At 48.5% G+C, this 20,099-nt stretch overlaps 2 protein-coding genes across 8 annotated transcripts in view; one reads left to right on the forward strand and one right to left on the reverse strand.

The window, feature by feature from the left end:
* RAPGEF1 (Rap guanine nucleotide exchange factor 1) overlaps positions 1–20,099 on the reverse strand; it is a 290,356-nt gene that overhangs the window by 51,068 nt on the left and 219,189 nt on the right. The window lies entirely within an intron of this gene.
* PRRC2B (proline rich coiled-coil 2B) overlaps positions 12,467–20,099 on the forward strand; it is a 62,377-nt gene continuing 54,744 nt past the window's right edge. For all 7 annotated transcript variants that reach the window (XM_063144695.1, XM_063144696.1, XM_063144699.1 and 4 more), the window contains exon 1: positions 12,467–12,563. The gene's annotated coding sequence lies outside the window, so the exon portion shown is untranslated. The remainder of the gene's footprint in view (positions 12,564–20,099) is intronic.

Here is a 20,099-nt window from a genome sequence, read left to right on the forward strand (position 1 = left end):
AAGAAATACGCTAACAGTGTGAAAGTAAGAACAAAGTTGCAGCTTTCATTTTTTTTCTTAGCAGTACAGTAATGTGAAAATTCATCGATATTAAGGTTAGCTGTCCTTTTCCCACACACACATAGGGAAAATCAGAAACTAGCCCTGAGTTACAGCCTAGGTGGGCAGCTAATGGTGGTGTGCACGGCTATGCTGCTATTTCATGATGGCTGTTTTAATCTTCTAGCGAGAAAAAGAAGGGGTACATTGGGGAAATGGCTCTTTGCTAGCCTTGGGTGTTTCCTTCCAAGGCCCAGGACTGCAGCATCTGCAGTGTTGCATGTCTTCAAATAGCAGGACCATCCCTCCACACTCCCTGAGCCCCCAAAATCCAGTCTGGGAGGGGCGGGGCAGTGTCATTCTGTTTCCCTGCAGGAAGAATAACCCTGCAGAGAACACACGGTCTGTGTGTTTTATTAACGCTGTTCTGCAAGAATTCGTGTCGTGAACGCTTAAAAGTAGAGGCACCTGCATGGCTGTTTTGGGCTGCTGCAACCGAGTCTATTGGTTTGCCGAAATTCTAGCGGGAGGCCCAAGTGAAGCGGTGCAGAGCTTCGTGCTGTTTTCCCTGAACACACACAGCCACATGCTGGATGAGAAGACACGAGGATTCCTGAAACACAGAGCGGGAGATTATCTAGCGACACCGAGGAAAGATTTGGCCTCCTCACTTAGCCAAGAGTTGGCTGCCCTGAGGGTAAACCGCAGATTTAGGCCTTTTATATCAGCCAGTGGCACCCGATTGGCTGTACAGTGTCAGCTGATAACCTGACACACACACACACCAACCAAGAGGATTCTGGGCAGTTGTGTGAATGTCCCACCTGGAATGACTGTGCATGCTGTTTTGAGTTGTAGTTCTAGCTGTGCAGGCAGAAAGGGGCCTATCACCAAGGCCTGGAGCTTGGCCTCCATGGCTCCAGAAATGGCATGAAGCCCAGCCATAAACACGACAACGGTTTTCGAAGCCATGAAAGTGCTCATCCTTTTCATCCAGTATATTGACACCACCACCCCAAGCAATATCCCCCCCTTTCCCAGAGGCAAGGGGTAGCCACAATGAGGAAGAGGTTGAGGAGCAAGAGCAGCCCATAATAATGGTGGTGAGAAGGTGGTCTCATTGAGGGAGGGCCCCCAGAGAAGGCGTCTTGCCCAAGGGTCGTGAGATGCATCCTTCACCACGCCAGTTGGAGCACAAGCCTAAATTCACAGCCTTATTGAACACCTGAAGGGTGGAAGCATTTAAACCAGCCGTCCCCCAACTTAGCGCTCACCATACGTGCTGGAGTCACACTCCCATAATTCTCAGCCAGCATGGCCCGTCTGGCTAAGAACTATGGGAGTAGCATCTCAACGCATCCAGAGTCCCCTATGGCTGGGAAAGACCAATAGAAGCCATTACCTTAATTGTGTCCCATTTCGTTTCTTCACCGGTGTTAATTAATGAAGACAGACAAATCTCCAGAACGCCGCGTGCCATTTGCTCTGCCCCCACAAAATGGCCCTTGGCGTTAATCGCCAATTTGTCCAAATGCCGCAAATGAAAAGCTTCGGCTCAGCAGACGGTTTACCCACACAGAAAGGAAGCGTCCGTCATTTTGCTGAGCTTAGCTCCCCCAATCAGCCTGCCCCCCTCATTCCCCCCTCCCCACATACTCACACACACGGAGCAAGCAATTAAGTGAGGATTCTGGATTTGCACAATCTTATTTGTTAGCCTGGCTTGGATTCCCATAGACTGACACATATCAAGATGCTTGAAATAACTCCCAGAATACTTTGCTTCAGCCTGTTGGCATGAACCGTGTGCAGATGGATTTGGATTTTAGGTTCATGGCCATGGCTAAATCAAGATAACTTCTTCCTCTTTTTAATAGGGTGGCTTTAAAAGGGGATTAGTCACATTCCTGCAGGAGAAGGCTATCAATGGCTACTAGTCCTGATGGCTTATGTATTGCCTCCATATACCAGCTGGGGTCACAACCAGGACACTACTGTTGCTCTCAGGTCCTATTTGTGGATTTCCCATTCGGACATATGATGGGAACAGAATGCTGGACTACAGAGGCCTTTGGTCTGATCCAGTACAGCTTATTTAGGATGCAATCCTATGCATGTTTAGACAGAAATAAACCCTACAACTCCCAGGGTGCTCCAGCCAATATGCTGGGAGTTGTGGGACTTATTTCTGTCTAGCATACATAGGATTGCACCTTTATTCATTCAGAGAGCAATCCAAGAGTCCCTGGTGAGTGTCCCAGGGATCATCAGATGGCTGAAGATGGAGACAGCACTCTAACTTCAGAAGATCCGACCGCCGTCCCTGCGCAGCCAGCATCGAGACAAACGTGCTGACTGCCTCTCCAAGGTTGGGAAGTTGACCGCAGAGAGTGGGGAAAGGGGGGCGTTCCGGTGGGCAGAGAGGTGAGGAGACCGGAGAGGCCAGGATACAATTTATCCTGGATTCCTCCACCCTCCTTCCCTTGCCCTCCAAAGCATGGAAAAACCCGCCTAGCAAAAGCCCATCTAGCAAAAGCCCGTCTAGCAAAAGCCCGTCTAGCAAATGCCCGTCTAGCAAAAGCCCGTCTAGCAAAAGCCCGTCTAGCAAAAGCCCATCTAGCAAAAGCCCGTCTAGCAAAAGCCCATCTAGCAAAAGCCCATCTAGCAAAAAACACCAAATACAACGGACAGGGAGGCAAGGATCATCTCCGCTGCTCCTCCTGTGCTGGCTTCAGCCCAGTGGGGCACTGGAATCTTGGAAGCCTCTGATTTCGGAGGCTTCGGATTAGTGAAAGCACAATCTGTAGGATTGCACCCATTATTATTATTAATAATAATAATAATAATAATAATTTATTTTAAGTATTTCCACCATATGCAGTTGGGTGGAAGTGGGAATAAAGGCTTTATGTTTGGCTGTAAGTGGCTAAAAGATTAGACTCTTGTACGTCATTTTTGTGGACAAAGCAACTTTTTTGCGGGGAGAGGGAGGTAAGGTGTGGATTTTTACAAACCTTGAAAGCAACCCTGATATCGGTTAAGGGGTTGTGGGGATGGGGAGGGTTTGTTTTTGGTGAGATGCTGGCGAACCGCGTCTGCCGCTTGCAAAATGGTCTTGCTTATTAGCCTGCAGGGCTGTTTCATGATTAATTAGCAAGGCAATTTGAAGCTGGCTATCTCGAGTCAGAATTAATCATAAAGCCGTTAAAAGAACAACACATTGACATCCATTGCCTGTTTGGCACTTTCCAGAGTGCCGTTTCCTCCTTCCTGCGGGTCCATCAAAATAAAGGTCACCAGATGAGGAGGGGGGAAAGATGGAAGGATTCCCGGTAATGCCTAGTTCTTTTAAATAAAGCTATTCATGGAGTTTTGTTATCCAGTATGAGAGATAGTTGTGTTGGCCCTAGCGCTATAATGTTGGCCCTAGCTCTATATTTTGGGAAGCCCCCCCCCCTCCAGCGTCCTGGCTTTGCTTCGGCAGGGGGCGGGCAGCTTCGGAACGGCGCACCCAGAAGTCGCTTTACAGCCTAACAAACAAAAAATCCTTGGAAGAATACAAAAACGATGATGATGATATAATTTCTTAGTTGCCTGTTAAAAAAAGATCCAGGCGACTTACAACAAAATTATTAAAACATATAAAATATTAAATAGCTAAAAACAATTTTAATTTTTTTAAAAAAACACCAAAACACAATAAAGTAGAGACCATAACCTGAGAGAAGATGAATGTCTTGACCTGATGCCAAAAAGTTGATGGTGATTTTTCTACATGAGCCTGTTAATCCGCTGTATCTACTTTCAGTTTCATCGTAGAATTGAGATCTGAGCACTACACAAAGTTTCCTTTTCCTGCTTTTCTGCTATGTGACCTCTAGGTGGCACTGTGGTGTAGCAGAAGAGTGCAACTACACAAAAGGAAATCATGTTTTCTTTCGCTTTCACAATTGAATGCCTCATTTGAGGCTAACCCGGAAGACGAGAGGCATATCGGAATAACAGACATGCAGATAGTTGCAATGCTGCAGGCCACTTCAGCCTGGCCCAGTGGAGATGGACACATGGAGCACAAAAAGAAAATGGAGTCCTTGACGCGCAACAAGGAAAAAGACGGAAGCAGCGGCGGGAAAATGTGGGAGGGCTGAGAGTGGAAGACAACGATGTCTGGACCCCTCCCTAAAATTCTGCAAGTGAGGCGTGGCAACGGCGCCATAAAAACCTCGTCGGGAAGCACTCCGAGAAGGCACGTGTATACGTGGATGCTGAGCAAATGTGGTAAAACCTGAGAATACTGCCGTTGGGCCTTGTCGGTTTGGATTGCAAGGAACAGATTCCGAGGGCGAGGATGGTGGAAGACGTTGCATTATTCCCCCCGTCTTTTGTGAGGAGAGGAAACGGTTCTTTCGCCATCCCTGTGACTTTTGCTTCCTCTCCAGATACAGTAGCGCTCTTCCTGTTAACACAGCATGTTAATCTGGTGCAGACAGAAATGCTCCGGGAGAGTGTGTGGGAGGGGGGGAGAGCGGAAAACACACCCTTTATCTCGGAGTCCCGAGAGGAAGCAGGGTGGGCCACAGCAGTCAACAACAGGAGAGAGGTTTGGGGTGACAGGAAGAGCGCGCTACGGAGAGAGGAGCTAGTTCTCAGCGCCTGTGAGGCCTCGTGGTTCCTTCCGAAAGCAACGCATCGTTTTCAAGCCATACCTGCACGGTGACTCATTCAGTGCACGCTCCTGGTGGTGTTGTTCTTTTGGTGGGGGGAGCTTGGGCAAGAAAAACCCCTCCCTCAGTGAGCCAACCTTCTCACCGCCATGGCCACCAGCTGCTCTGGCTTCTCCTCCTCTTTCTCAAGATGGCTCCCCCTCACTTGCTTGACAGGCCGAGAACCAGGGGGAGAGTAGGCCGGAGAGCACGGTGGCCGCGGCATCTCCGGCGCCTCCTCACCACTGCTGTTGCCTGGGCCAGAGCGAGAGGCAGGAGAACAAGCAGGTGGCAATGGGGCAAAGGAGGAGCAAACCCAGGGGCCCCCGGCTGAGGTGTGGGCCCTCAACAAGTGCCCTGTCATGCCTACACTTGACGTTGGCCATAGTCCATTGGGTTGGCATGCAACAGTCAATTACAAGACTATATTGCCTATATGTTTCCGAGCCCAATTCAAGGTGCTGGTTTTAACCTATAAAGCCCTACATGGCTTGGGACCGCAATACCTGATGGAACGCCTCTCCCGACATGAACCTATCCATACGCTGCACTGAGCGTCTAAGGTCCTACTCCGAGTGCCAACTCTGAAGGACACTCAGAGGATGGCAACAAGGGAGAGGGCCTTCTCAGTGGTGGCCCGCCGACTGTGGAATGATCTCCCCGACGAGGCTCGCCTGGCACCAACACTGTTATCTTTCAGGCTCCAGGTCAAGACTTTTTTCTTCTCCCAGGCATTTAACAACACTAAGTGTGTTTTCTAACGGACCCCAGAGCTGTTGTTTTTAAATGGATACTGTCGTTTTTATACTGTTATTTTTATGTTTCTGATAGTTTTTAAATTTTGTATACTTTTTTTAACGTTTACTGTTTTTAACTTTTGTAAACCGCCCAGAGAGCTTCGGCTATAGGGGGGCGCTATATAAATGTAATAAATAAATAGATAAGGTAGATTACAACACAATTAGGTTGCGATCCTACGCATGTTTAAACAGGGGGGGCAAGTCCTACAATTCCCCAGCATGCCACAGCCAGCCATGCAGTAAAGGAGCTGTCCAAGGTCCTTGCTGTCCAAGGTGGTTTAGAGTTCTGGCTGGTTCTGTCTGAAAGCCGGAGAGGATGCAATGCTGAGAAGTGCCTTTCTTTTGCAGCTGGTCCTTCCTTGGCATGGCGCATGGCGCATAGAGGCGTTGCCACTACGCATGCTTTGCGATGCAAGTGCTGGCAAAACAGCCACTGTGCTGCAGGGTCGCCTGAGGTTGTGAAACGGAGGAGGAGGAGGAGGAGGAGGAGGAGGAGGAGGAGGAGGAGGAGGAGGAGGAAGAGGTATTCTGAGCTGGGTGGCGCTTGACATCCTGTGATGTTGGGTGGGGGGGACGGAAGCTGGGGAGCACCCTCTAAGAGTCCTCTAGGATGCCAGCTCCTGTGCTGCAGAAGAGCTTTGAACCAGGCAATAAATCTCTCTACGGCAACTCATCCAAACCCACCAATAGGATTTGCAGAGGCCGGGCGCCTGATTAAAATGAATGGATTTCCACGGTGCTGAGCTGTGAATAAAGGAAATGAATGAGGACGGATGAAACACCCGTAAAGGGAGCAGAAAGGCCTCTGGCTCTGCAGCATGGGCCCAGCCTCCTGAACCGGTTGGTGCCTTCAGGCAGGACTGCTGCCAGGGTTAGGGTGACCATGTGGAAAGGAGGACAAGGCTCCTGTATCGTTGACAGTTGTAGTGTGGTGTAGTGGCTAAAGTGTTGGACTGGCAGTCGGGAAATCTGGGTTCTATCTAGTCCCCACTCGGCTGTGGAAACCCACTGGGTGACTCTGGGCCAGTCACAGACTCTCAGCCGAGCCTACCTCACAGGGTTGTTGTTGTGAGGATAACATGGAGAGGAGGAGGAGGATTATGTATGCCGCCTTGGGTTCCTTGGAGGGAAAAAGTGGGATATAAATGCCTTTTCTTTTATGACGTCTGTTAGTGTTGTATTTACCTTTGAATTGCTTTATATTTCTTTTTAATAAACTGCCCTGGGAATTTGATTAAAGGATGGTACTTAAAAAAACATACTTATGATGAATAAATAACTCTGGGATTAGAGACTTGAAGAAGAAAAAAGAGAGAGAGAGTTGTGCTTCTGAATCAAGGCAGGCTTAAATGTGCACCCTTCTCCTTTTCAAAACGAGTCCCTGTGCTTCTAGTCCTCTCTGAGGAAAGGGAAGGCTCCCCTCAATCACCCACAGTCCCACGCTATAAAGGTCAGCCAACTGCATAGCTGTTTCCAGTGTTTTCACCCTTCCCTATTCGTCTCCATCAGGAGGAAGGGAAGGAGAGATTTTTTTAAAAAAACACCACACCAGGCCGCCCAGCACCTGCGTCTTGTGATCCTGGAACCCAAGAAGAGCCCCTCTGACTCAGCGGGTTATTAATAAATGGAGTTCTTGCTCCTCACGGCTGTTCCGCTGCTGTGGTTTTCCTGGCAGTATCTCCTCTGTCTCTCCTCCAGAGACTGCAGAAACGCACCGCCTGCGAGCAAGGGGGAAAACTCCTGCCAGGCTCTCGGCCACCAGCCCGGAACGCTCCTGTCAGTTCCCCCTCTGTCCTCAGAGATCGGCCGATGGTGCCTTTGCTGTAGGCCTCAAAGCATTGGCCTTGGCTGTACCTTATCCACAGGGGACAGCTCTTCTTGGTACCCTGCCATGGTGGAAGATGTACTCTCTCTGGCGACCATTAAACGGGGGTGGACGGGGGCGCAGTCCTCTGCTTGGACCAGGCCACCCAACTGGGCAAGTCACCAAGGAGAGAGACAGGCTCTCAGTTTGCTTACAAGAAATCCTGCAGCCCAGGGACCCACTAACTGCCCACCCAGAGAGTGGACAGCAAACAGGCCTGGTGTTATCATCTGGGCCGGCACGGGCATGCCAGATCAGGGTAGAGCATCTGGTTTGCATGCAGAAGGCCCCAGGTTCTGTCTCTTGCAATGCCAGGTTTACAGGGTTGCTTTATACAGAGAAAGCGTGGCAATGCTGCACTTAGTATTAGAGGTAAGAAGGACAAACTAGAGTCAGTTTAAAAGACATTCAAATCAGCTTAATTTATTCATGCTCTTAGGTGTGTCTTCAGAGAAGGTTGCCTAACACTGTTTAACTACAAGCATAGAATCATAGAATAGTAGAGTTGGAAGGGAGCTATAAGGCCATCGAGTCCAACCCCCTGCTCAATGCAGGAATCCACCCTAAAGCATACCTGACAGGTGGTTGTCCAGCTGCCTCTTGAATGACTCTAGTGTGGGAGAGCCCACCACCTCCCTAGGTCATGGGTTCCATTGTCGTACTGCTCTAACAGTCAGAAAGTTTTTCCTGATGTCCAGCCGGAATCTGGCTTCCTGTAACTTGAACCCGTTATTCCGTGTCCTGCACTCTGGGAGGATCGAGAAGAGATCCTAGCCCTCCTCTGTGTGACAACCTTTTAAGTAATTGAAGAGTGCTATCATGTCTCCCCTCAATCTTCTCGTCTCCTAACGCTGGATGGTACACTTTCATTACCCTTCCTGTTATAATGTAATACACTTTTTCTCTTTATTTTTGTGGTATGGGGCCTCTGAATCTTGCTATGGCTTGGGGTCTCTGGGCATCTTTAAATTAAGGGGAAATTGCATTGCTTACCCAGAGCGTTTGTGCTTCCTGCTTTTTGGCGCAATTGTTATGAGCATAATTACACAGACGGAGGGGGCAACTGCATGGTTTGGAATACTTCCCCTCTGTTCAGTTCCATTGTGACAGCGCCATCTAGTGGCATAAGATCCTGCTTTTTTCAGATGTTACTACTTTAAAAGTGGTTCTTTTCATAGCAGAATTTCTAAGGGAAGCCGACGACGCTGTTTAAAAAGACAGCTGCTGGCCTAGGTAGACAAATCATCTAAGGCTGCTCTTCCAATGCTCCTAGTCTAGCCCACTGCCACCTTTTCATCAAACCTGGCTCACTGTAAAGATTAAACGGTGTGTGGCGTGGAATCAAAAGTCAAACCGCTGCTGGTGGTACGGAACAGTTGTGCTTTTTGGCACATTCACCTGCCGTGTTCTGGATGGTTTTTATCCCATGCTGCCCTCCAGTGGGCAAAGAGGGTGCATATCCCAGGCACACAGAATTTAAAGAATTCGGGTGAACCAACCAGAACCACGCATTGTTCGCTGTTCTTAAAGAGATTTTTAACCTGCTGTTCAGGGAGTGCTACTGCCTTTTTCAAGGCGGCTGAGAATATTAGAAAAACATGAATGTGCAAATGACATTAAATGCAGCAGCAGCCAATGATTTTTAAGCACCAAATGCAGGTTGGAAGAAATTAGGCGTGGTTGGACGCTTGTCAAGGGCCCAAACCAGAGCCGTGGGCCATTGGCATGAGCCCTTTGTAGCTCCTCCCCCCCTTTGCAACCTACTTGCCCACCTGCCTCTCGCTTTAGCCCAGAGAACAGCGGTGGTGAGATTTTCCGTTGCAAAATAGACCCCCTTTAATCCGACTTTTTTAAAAAAATAAACATGGAATGTGCCACAATCTCCTGCTGCGTGCAGGAAAAGCGATGCGATAAAAACGGCCCCTGAATGGGCCACGTGTTCTTTGTTTACTTCCTCTTCCCTCTCCGGGAAGAAAGAGGAAGTAATGAAGGACAAAAGCCGGGATGGAGAAGTGATGGTAAGGAAACGCGATTCCCACCCACCCACCCCGTGTGATGATGCTCTGACTCCTCCCTTTGTAAGCTGGAGTTGAGGTGGGCGGGAATGACTACAAAGGGAAATGATTGAGGGAAAACTGGAAAGAAAATGAATATTGGTGACCTCCAAGTTAGATTACTGCAATGCGCTCTACGTAGGGCTGCCTTTGAAGATGGTTCGGAAGCTGCAGCTCGTGCAAAATGCAGCGGCCAGATTGATTTTGGGAACCAGAAGGTTTGACCATATAACACCCGCTCTGGTCCGCTTGCACTGGCTGCCTGTATGTTTCCGAGCCCAATTCAAGGTGCTGGTTTTGACGTATAAAGCCTTACACAGCTTGGGACCACAATACCTGATGGAACGCCTCTCCCGACGAGAATATACCCGGTCACAACGTTCAACATCTAAGGTCCTCCTCTGGGTGCCTACTCCGAGAGAGGCTCGGAGTGTGGCAACCAGGGATAGGGCCTTTTCGGTGGTGGCCCCCAGACTGTGGAACGATCTCCCTGACGAGGCTCGCCTGGCGCCAACGCTACTATCTTTCCGGCGCCAGGTTAAGACTTTCCTCTTTGCCCAGGCATAGGGCGGCACATCTTAATCACCCACATGTTTAGTTTTTTAACGGTTTTTAATGCTTTATGTGTGTATGTTCTGTGTTTTAGAATTTTAAATTTTGTATACGTGTTTTTTTCTCAATTTTAGAATTTCTGTAAACCGCCCAGAGAGCCCTGGCTATGGGAGCGGTATATAAGTGTCATAAATAAAATAAAATAAATAAATAAATAAAATATTGTGGTAAGGAGGGAAAGGAACTACACATCTACCTGAATTTTTGGACGCTCCCCAGGCTATGAGCTTGCACTTCAAAATGTTATATTTATCACTGCGCTTCTGGGTATTATGATTCTCCAGGTTGCAGATGGCTGCAGGGGAGGATTGAGAGAAAGAGAGAGCTATTTCCCCAAGGTCACGTAGTGAGTTTATGTTGCAGAGGCAAGGAACAAACCGGGGGCTTCCTGATTCACAAGCTCAATACCTTTGCCACTACATTGGCACTTCCATTATTATGATGGCTGAATTTAGTTCTTTTCAGGGGGATGTTGGTTCTCCCAGGTTCCGCTGAGCTGAACCTAGATCCTAGCTTTGCTGTCAGGAGCCTGCACCCAATGCTAGATCTGGATGAATCTCACTGAAGTTCAAGTCTGTTCTAGGTTCTGCAGGCTCTGAGCGTGGCCAGAACCGGAAACTGTAAGAACTGACACAGGGTCTGTTCAGACAACACACTAAGCTGTGGTTAGGCTGCTAACCCTTTTGCAGCAAACAATTAGTGAGCGTGTTTAAACCATCGTCATGTAGCCACCATGGTCAGGAATGGTTCACATGACATCTTAAGGCATATGTTTAGCTCAAAATGCTTAACCACCGTGGCTTAGCGTGTCGTCTGAACAAGATCACAAAGAATCCAGGTAGCTTTCTGGTGCAGGTATGCACAGCGCTAGAGGTGTAGGGGTATCGTGCGTGACAAATCTACATGCCTGTTCCTACACCTGAAGTTTCTGCCATGCAGGGATTTTGTAATATCGGGGAGGGGGGAACTTTGTGCATCTCAGGTACGTGAGGACGTCCCATACTTCTAAAAACAAAAACATTTTATTCTGCTTGTTTATTTCTAGCCTTCTCCCTTCATGTTCGCACAGAATTATTCTCTTCTGCTGCTCCCAGACTGTGGAACGGCCTGCCGGAGGAGATTCATCAACTTAACAGTCTTTTAGCATTCAAGAAAGTTATAAAGACTGATCTCTTCCGGCAGGCCTACCCAGTGGAATGTTAAGATGCTTTTAGGATGTTTTTTTTTAGGAAGTTTTAACAACGTATACTATGTTTTTAATAAATATTTTATATATTTTATTTCTTCTTCCTTCCTTCCTTCCCGCACCTGTCTCTTTTCTCTGCTTTTCTTCCTCGCTTCCTTCCTTCCTTCCCTGTTCTCACCTGCCTTTCCCCCTACTTTCTTCTTTCCTTCCGTTCTCTTTCTTTCCTGTTCTCACCTGCCTTTCTCCCTACTTTCTTCTTCCTTCCTTCCTTCCCTTCCTTCTTGCACCTGTCTCTTTTCTCTGCTTTTCTTCCTCGCTTTCTTCCTTCCTTTCTTTCCTGTTCTCACCTGCCTTCCCCCCTACTTTCTTCTTTCCTTCCGTTCTCTTCCTTTCCTATTCTCACCTGCCTTTCCCCCTACTTTCTTCTTCCTTCCCTTCCTTCTTGCACCTGTTTCTTCTTTCTCTGCTTTTCTTCCTCGCTTCCTTCCTTCCTTCCCTGTTCTCACCTGCCTTTCCCCCTACTTCCTTCCTTCCTTCCTTCTTGCACCTGTTTCTTCTTTCTCTGCTTTTCTTCCTCGCTTCCTTCCTTCCTTCCTTCCCTGTTCTCACCTGCCTTTCCCCCTACTTCCTTCCTTCCTTCCTTCTTGCACCTGTTTCTTCTTTCTCTGCTTTTCTTCCTCGCTTCCTTCCTTCCTTCCCTGTTCTCACCTGCCTTTCCCCCTACTTCCTTCCTTCCTTCCTTCTTGCACCTGTTTCTTCTTTCTCTGCTTTTCTTGCTCGCTTCCTTCCTTCCTTCCTTCCCTGTTCTCACCTGCCTTTTCCCCTACTTCCTTCCTTCCTTCTTGCACCTGTTTCTTCTTTCTCTGCTTTTCTTGCTCGCTTCCTTCCTTCCCTGTTCTCACCTGCCTTTTCCCCTACTTTCTCCTTCCTTCCTTCCTTCCTTCCTTCCTTCCTTCCCTCTCTCTCTCTCTCACCCACCCCTCCTCCGCCTCCTCAGCCAAACCCGCCTTGCTTGCTTGCTTGCTTTCCCCGGCGGGCCCGGCAGGCGCCGCTGTCCATTTCGGCCTGCCTAGCTGTCGCGGGCTGAGCTGTTCACTCCAGGCCGGGGATTGACAGGCCTTTCGCAGGAGGCGGCGGAGGAGGCGGAGGCAAGGACAGCAGACGCTGAGAGGCAGCCGCCGCCAGAAGCCTGGGAAGCTCCAGCCGCCGCCGCCTTCTAATCCGCCGCCATCCTGAGCCCCGAGCCCCCAGCCCCCCCCGCCAACCGGCTCCCCAGGCACACCCGGCTCCCCACAACTACCACAGGTGGGTATTGGGGGCTCAGGCGGGTCCGGGGGGCGGCTTTTCTGTGGGGCGGGCGCCGAGGGGGGTGGGCTGGTGGGAGGCCAGGCAGCTTTAAAATGGAGACTGTGCAAGGAAGGCGAGGGAAGCGTTGGGCCGGGCCGATTCTTGGGGGGTGGGAGGGGAGGGGAGGCTTCCTAGCAGCCCCCCAGCTGCCATTGCCCCCCTCCACCGCCCCCTTTGTCTTGTAAGGGGTCGCAGCCCCCCGCCATGCAGAATTCATCTCAGACACTCCCCCCCCCTTTGCACCGTTTGCAAAGTCTCTGCAACCTCCTCCCAGCCGCCATGCAGAAATAAATAAAACGAAACGCTTTGGGTTTTAAATCTTCTCAGGGTGCATTTTGCTAAGCTTTTATTTATTTATTGGGGGGCTGGGGTGGGGGGGCTGGAGGGTGAAGGTTTTGCAAGGGGGGAGAGGGGGCTTGACGTAAGGGCGTTGGTTTTGAAGCCCCCCCCCATCCCACCGCACCCCAAAGTTTCAAATAATAAGAATATTTTTTAGCAAAATGGTGCATTTGTATTTATATATCTCCCCCTTCAGGGATGGAGAAAGGGCCCTTGGTCTTTTCAAGCAGAGGTGGGCCTGTTTGAACACCTTTTTCTATGCTTTGCACAACAACAACAACAACACCCCCAAATCCATCTAAATCATAATTGTGGGTGACTGTCTATATTTGTGTACACTGAACTGAGATAAACAGATAGATAGATATATTTGGCGTCGTCTTAAAAGTGTTGCCATCTTGTGCAAGGGAGGTGGCTTTCCTTGCCTTTCTCTTTCTAAACCCCTGTTTGACTTCCATTGTTTTGGTTGTGCGTTGTGGTTGTAGGAAGGCCTGTACGTGTGTCATGTGTGTGTTTTGATACTGTCGTTCAACGCTACAAAACTCTCTCTTGTCTTGGATTCGAATCTCTGGCGTAACACAGCACCGTGATATATTTTAAACGGCGCCTTTTAAAATAGCATCTGTGCGTTGCTCATTTTTGATTACGACACACCTGATCGCACACCGAAAACGGCATTTTGGCCGGGGGACGGACGGACGGACAGACGGACATTAGCAAAGAAATGAAAATAAACAACTTGTCTATTTTTGTTGTTGTCATTGCTAATGTGGAGATTTGCAGGATTTCTTTATTTTCAGATGACAGCGATAGTTGTGACCCTCTTTGGGGCTCATCTTTTTGAAACGGCAGTGTTGTGGCTTGTTGTATTTGTGTGGGGGGGAATTAAAATCCTGGGCCAGACATTCAAATAGAGACAGCTTGGGAGGAGGGGTTGCTCTTGCCGTGTAAGTGACATGAAATGGGTGTGTGTGCTTTAATGAACATGCAATTGCAATGTTGTGCTGTTGTGGTTTTCCACTTCTCGGCTGGTGTGTGTTCGGTAGCTGCGCCGTTCTTGTTCTTGTAGGTTAAATTAGAAATCTGAAACTGTCTTCGTAGGACTGTGTATTTTACTTGGCGTTTGGGTAGCGACCAATTCCTCCCTCCAACCGGTTATACGTTTTCGAATCCAGGTTTTCATGACCAAATTGGCGTGGTGTTTCCCAACCGTGAAGCGCTGGGGCTGAGCTCAGAACATTTTGGAAGTTGGATCTGTGTGCCTCCAAAATGGTCACCTGATGTCGCATTCAGAATTCCATGCTAATGGCTTTCGGCATAATGTGGAGCAGGGATTGTAATGTCCCCTGTGTTTTGATTCTCTTGTTGTAGTATCTTAGACCGAGCGTTTGATGCTTCAGGGTGTTGCACGCCTCTTTGAATTGTGTGTGTGTGTGGGATGAGGGCCATAAGAGGTGGTCAGGGACATAATGTGTCTTGATTTTCAGGGTTATGCCCTAAATTTAAGGACACTCCTTTTTTCTGCTTTAGTTTAGCTTCTAGCAGGTGGAATTGTTGTTATTTCGCCCCCTTTTTGCTGGGTGCAGCATTAGGTCCTTTCTGGTGCTGAGAACACTCACCAAGATCCATTGATTTCTGTTGGAACGGAGGTATCACACACCCTCTTTCAAAGCCAAATATTTGAAGATCAGGAGCCACCGGTAAAATTAGAAGGGTGCCTGTGAAGCCATATATAAACACCAAGAAACTCCACTTGCTTTCTGCATACATAGACCCGTGTTCCTGCCTGTTAATTGGGTCAAACTTGAAAACGCTGCTCTCCTACCGCACAGCATTTTGGGGTACATGTCATACTCCCCATTTCGAGGGAAAGGTACAAATATCTCCCTTCCAGACTTTTTTTTCTAATCGCCATTGTGTCAGTTTTTCAACTTCTGGTTGATGTTGAAGGAGCTTCACCAATATGGAGTATGTTATGCCGTGCCGCCTTTTTTTAAAAAACAAAACAAAAACATATTTATAAATATTCCATTTTCTGAATGTATTGGTCATTATAGAGTGTCCTTAAACAGTGGCATCCTTCTTGATCAGCGTTACATTTTTCTCCGCCATCCTCAACCAGTCTGGAAACATCTGCAGGGCATCCAGATGGGGAAAGGTTGGTCTTTCTAGAAACATTTGCTTTATGAGTTGAGTTAAGACATGGCAGATCAGTCAACAGCAGAGGTGTGGAACTTGGGCCTTCCAGAAGTTGCTAGACTGCAATTCCCAGCATCCTTAACCATTGGGAATGATGGGAGTCGCCTTCCAGCAATATCTGGGGGGGGGGGGAACAGGACGGACAGGTCTATAGCACGTTTTTTCAAGATGTGTTTGAAACTGGGGGGACGAGACTATAAGATTTCTAGGAAACTTAGGGTTTCCACTCATACAGGATCAATGAGGGTGGGCAAATTTTCATGAAAGGCAGGTTACCCAACCAATATGAATTGCTGCAAACCACCCAGAGAGCTTTGGTATTGGGCGGTATAAAAATGAAAATAATAATAAGAAGAAATACCCCTCCTCTCCTGCAGCATGTGACCACAGGAGACTCTGTTTTGGGGGGGAAACTAACAGACCTGGCTAGTATTTCGTATGAATTGACTGTGCACTTCTGCAATCCACAAGGATTGCTTGCGTTGTCCCCCAGAGGAAGGCTGAGGTAAGCTACAGTGACAATAGTCATGGGTTGCTTTTGATGTTCACTTTTCTCTGGTAGCCACTGCAAGACGAGTTCCTTCTCGTCCTTCCTTGGTTGCCGTAAGCTGGAATCCATGCATCCGTTAAGCTTGAGTCCCCAACGTTTGGGGGTCAATGGACACATTTGGAGTCTTGTGAGAGTGCACTCTCACAAAATGGCTTCCACAGTGGACACGGCCAGTCGCCAAATGCTCATTTCCCATAAAGCAAACTGGTGAGACGAAGAGAAAAGTCACTTGGTCAAGAAACTAAGAGCAGAGGTGGGGACTGAGCTCTAAAGCACAAAGACCCCAGGGGATCAGGAGTAGGACGTTGGAAGGAGACATGAATTCTAGGATGTAGCGGAGCAAAGTTTTCAGATCTGCAGGTTGGAAAGAGAAGAAGATTCTCAAGTAGGTGGCTGCTAGTTTATATGACTTTTTTTAATGAAGTCTTTCTTAAAAAAAAGAAGAGAGGAAGAATTTTGGAGGATGAATCTAACGAGGGCTAATAGCCATGATAGCTAAATTGAACCCCCATGTTTAGAGGTAGTACGCTTCTCAGCTCCAAATGCTGGGGTGCTCAGAAATATCTGGATGGTTGATGTCTCAAAAAGGCTACTGAACTAGGGTCTAATCCATCGGGAAAGTATTCATAGAAATCTGGGGGAGAATCGCTGAGAGCCAGTGTGGTGTAGTGGCTAAGGTGTTGGACTGGGAGTCAGGAGATCCGGGTTCTAGTCCCCACTCGGCCATGGAAACCCACTGGGTGGCTTTGGGCCAGTCACAGACTCTCAACCCAACCTACCTCACAGGGTTGTTGTTGTGAGGATAGGATGGAGAGGAAGAGGAGGATTATGTACACCAGGGGTCCCCAACCCCTGGGCCACGGACCGGTACCGGTCCGTAGCCTGTTAGGAACTGGGCCGCGCAGGTGAGCTGCTTTCACCCACCCCAGCGTACCTGGGCGCGGGGCGCCATCTCGCCTGCCCAGCCGAAGTGAAGCCAGGATGCTGGGGTGGGGTGGGGCGGATTCGGAACAGTGCGCCCGGCTGGAAGCCGCTCTGGGAGAGCGACTTCCGGGTTTGCCATTCCGAAGCTGCCCCTGGGCGCGGGGCGCCATCTCGCCCACCCAGCCGAAGCGAAGCCAGGACGCTGGAGTGGGAGGGCGGGAGGGGGCTTCCCAAAACCATCCGCTCAACACACACACACCCGGGTCCGTGGAAAAATTGTCTTCCACAAAACCGGTCCCTGGTGCCAAAAAGGTTGGGGACCGCTGATGTATACCACCTTGGGTTCCTTGGAGCAAAAATGGTGGGATATAAATGAAATAAAAAAAATATGTAGGCCCCATTCAGACAACACGCTAAACCATGCTGCTTAACCAAAAAATGGTTAACGGAATGCACTAACCTTAATGCATTCCATTAACCGTTTTGTGGTTAAGCAGCATGGTTTAGCGTGTTGTCTGAACAGGGCCAGAGTGTTACTTTTTCTGACAGTTGGCCATTGGGCTACCTACCCCCAAAGCAGTTTTAAGGCTGAATGGACTCTCGTACTAAATTGAAAGCTGCCATTGATCATGACTCTGTATGGTGCTCCACTTTAAGAAGAATGTAAACAGATTTCAGTGGGCAGTTGAGGGCAGTGAAGATTGGGGCGGGTAGTTTAGTGGTGGAGCACATACTTTGCATGTGGAAGCTTTCATGTTCAGCCACTGGCATCTCCAGGTAAGGCTGGGAAAATGTCCCGCCTGAAGCCACTGCCAAGGGTCTGACTCAGAACGCAGCTTCTGATCTTCCAAAGCAGGTCAGCGGTACGAGGAATCTGCAGTAGTAAATTTTGAAGTGACCTCATCATGACGGTCCTCGTAGCCACGCCCCCCCGCAAGGAAAACTGAAACTTGCAGCCAGCAGTGTTGATGCCATCAAACCTAGCAGCTTTCATCTTCACCAGGAGCAGGTCTTCTTTAAAGCTAATGGATCAAGGGCCCATTCGAGACCAAGCCACCTCAAAATATTTTGCATTATACTAGGGAATAATATATCCTGGAGGGGAACTGCTTTTGTGAAGCTTGCAGCTGAGCTTGGAGGGGTGAGGGTGGCAGCGTCCCTGCTGATGGAAAAAGTACCAGCGCAGTGTCCGCCTGAGCCCTGGCTCTATTACAGTATTGAAAACTAGTCCTAAAAGGAGGCGTTCAAGGAATGGGGTAGGTTTAGCCTGGAGAAGAGAAGACTGGGTTGGGGTGTCATCCTAGCACAGTTCAAACACCTGAAGGGGTGGCGTAGAGAAGCAGGTAAAGAGACCTGTTCTTTGCTGCCCCAGTGAGCAGGGCCGGATTGAGTGCGCTGAAGTTACAGGGAGGTAGATTTCGTTTAACCATTAGGAGAAACATCTTGAAAGTAAGAGCAGTTTTACAATGAAATGAGGATGTTGCGGGCGTCCGACTGGGTACGGGAGTTCGGCGGACCGCCCCTGGACCCAGCTCACTGAGCTGCCGCCCGCCCCGAGTTGTGGTGCTGCGTGAGCTTCCTTGCAGCCTGGTGAAGCTCCATTCACACTTTTAATGTTGCATGAATGGGGCCTCTACGGACGCCATTTCCGCATCTTTGAAAATATGCAATTTTTGGAGCGTCCATGAGGGTGGGCGGCCCTGCAGTTTTGTTGGGTGCTCGCTGGGTCATGAAGAAGCTTACACAGCACCGTGAGCAAGGGTTGACTTGAGACATCTTTAAACAGAGCCTGGTTAGGCATCTGTCAGGGATGCTCTACCTCCGAGTTTCAGGAATTGAGCAGGGGGTTGAACCAGTTGGCCTACAAGCCCTCTTCCAAATCGATGAGGCTGAGGATGCAGGAACAAATATTGTGTGGTTTCTTTCTCACTGGTGAAACCTTGGCACTGAGTTGAGTTTCGGATTAACAGTACCTGTGACCTTGTTATGGGTGGTGGACCTGTTAAGATGGTCAGTCTTCTTCTGGCTGGACGGTCATGGAACTCCAGCTGGTGGGAAAGTTATGGATTTCATTTCATGTATTATATTTCTATATCTCCCTATAGCTGAAACTCACTGGGCGGTTCACAGAAATTAAAAACCGTTAAAATATGTTATGCAAAGCACGAAATGCATTTATGTAAAAAATTAGATAGCACACGCAGAGACAAGCATATATCTAGAAACAAATTTGAAACAACCAAAGACAATCCAGGAACTGATTAAAAACTCATTCTGTGCTGCCATTTGCCTGAGAGAAGAGGAAGGTCTTAACCTGGCTTTGAAAAGAGAGCAATGTTGGTGCCAGGCAGGTCTCGTTGGGAAGATCATTCCAAAACTGGGGGGCCACCACAGAGAAGGCCCTCTCCCTTGTTGCCACCTTCTGAGCCTCCCTCAGAGGATGAACGCAAAGGGCCTTGGACAGTGAACGTCTCCATCTGGTAGGACGAGTAAGTGGGTTTGTGTCCACTTTGGTTGGTGATCCTGTCTAAAGTCCTGGTTGACCTCTGGAATGGGGAAATGACCTAGGCTGTTGACATGAGTGTCCTCAAGCAATTGGGTTCCTCAGTGATCCAAGAACCTAGCAGGCTTGTGATGAATCCACTCTTAACCCAGGTTACAGGCCATCTTCGCCTATTCCATGGCAGCAACAACGCGGAAGAAATCTCACTTTTCGCTCACCGTTGTGCCTGCTCTGAGTCATTCCACGGAGCTTTTCCGAGTGGTCAGAGGCCTATCGCATCTTGTTTATTTAGAAACATTTTTATACTGCCAGCTATGTACACATATATCCAGATGGTTTACAGTGCTAAAATTACAACGTCGATACAGATTAGGCTAACACACATCACTATACAATAAAACCGGTGGCCACGATAGGAAGGGGAAAAAATCATAATTGCCAAATGTTCAGTACTACGACGCACATTTCACCATGGAAAGCTTTGGGCTTGAATTTGTGGGACAGAAGGGAGACAAATTATTCCATCCAGGATATTTTTTGTAGCTGTTATAATGACTTCTACATGGGTTGCTTTTCCTCAGTCTGGCCCTGAAAGGGGAAAGGAGAGACCACTTGCAAATGGTTTGCTAGATGTTTTGCAGTTACAGGCGTTTGTATTCCTTCCAGCTTAGGGTCCTTCCAGATGAGGCTTTTATTATGCAATTGCCACACAATTTGTAACCCTTGTTTTCTCACTGTTTCTTCCGCCTTTTTTCTTACCACATAAAACCCGCTAAGGAGGGGAAGACGGAAATAGCTGCAAAAATGCCTTTTGGTTGGTTTCACATGGGAACCGCCCACCGCCCCCCCCCTTTAGATTTATTTATTATATTTCTATATTGCCCATTAGCTGAAGCTCTCTGGGTGGTTCAAAGCAATTAAAACCACAAAACATGGCATAAAATACAATATAAAAATTAAGCAGTTTAAAACTACCGTA

This window comes from Elgaria multicarinata, chromosome 19 (assembly GCF_023053635.1).
Source record: "Elgaria multicarinata webbii isolate HBS135686 ecotype San Diego chromosome 19, rElgMul1.1.pri, whole genome shotgun sequence".
Taxonomy (NCBI): Eukaryota; Metazoa; Chordata; class Lepidosauria; order Squamata; family Anguidae; genus Elgaria; species Elgaria multicarinata.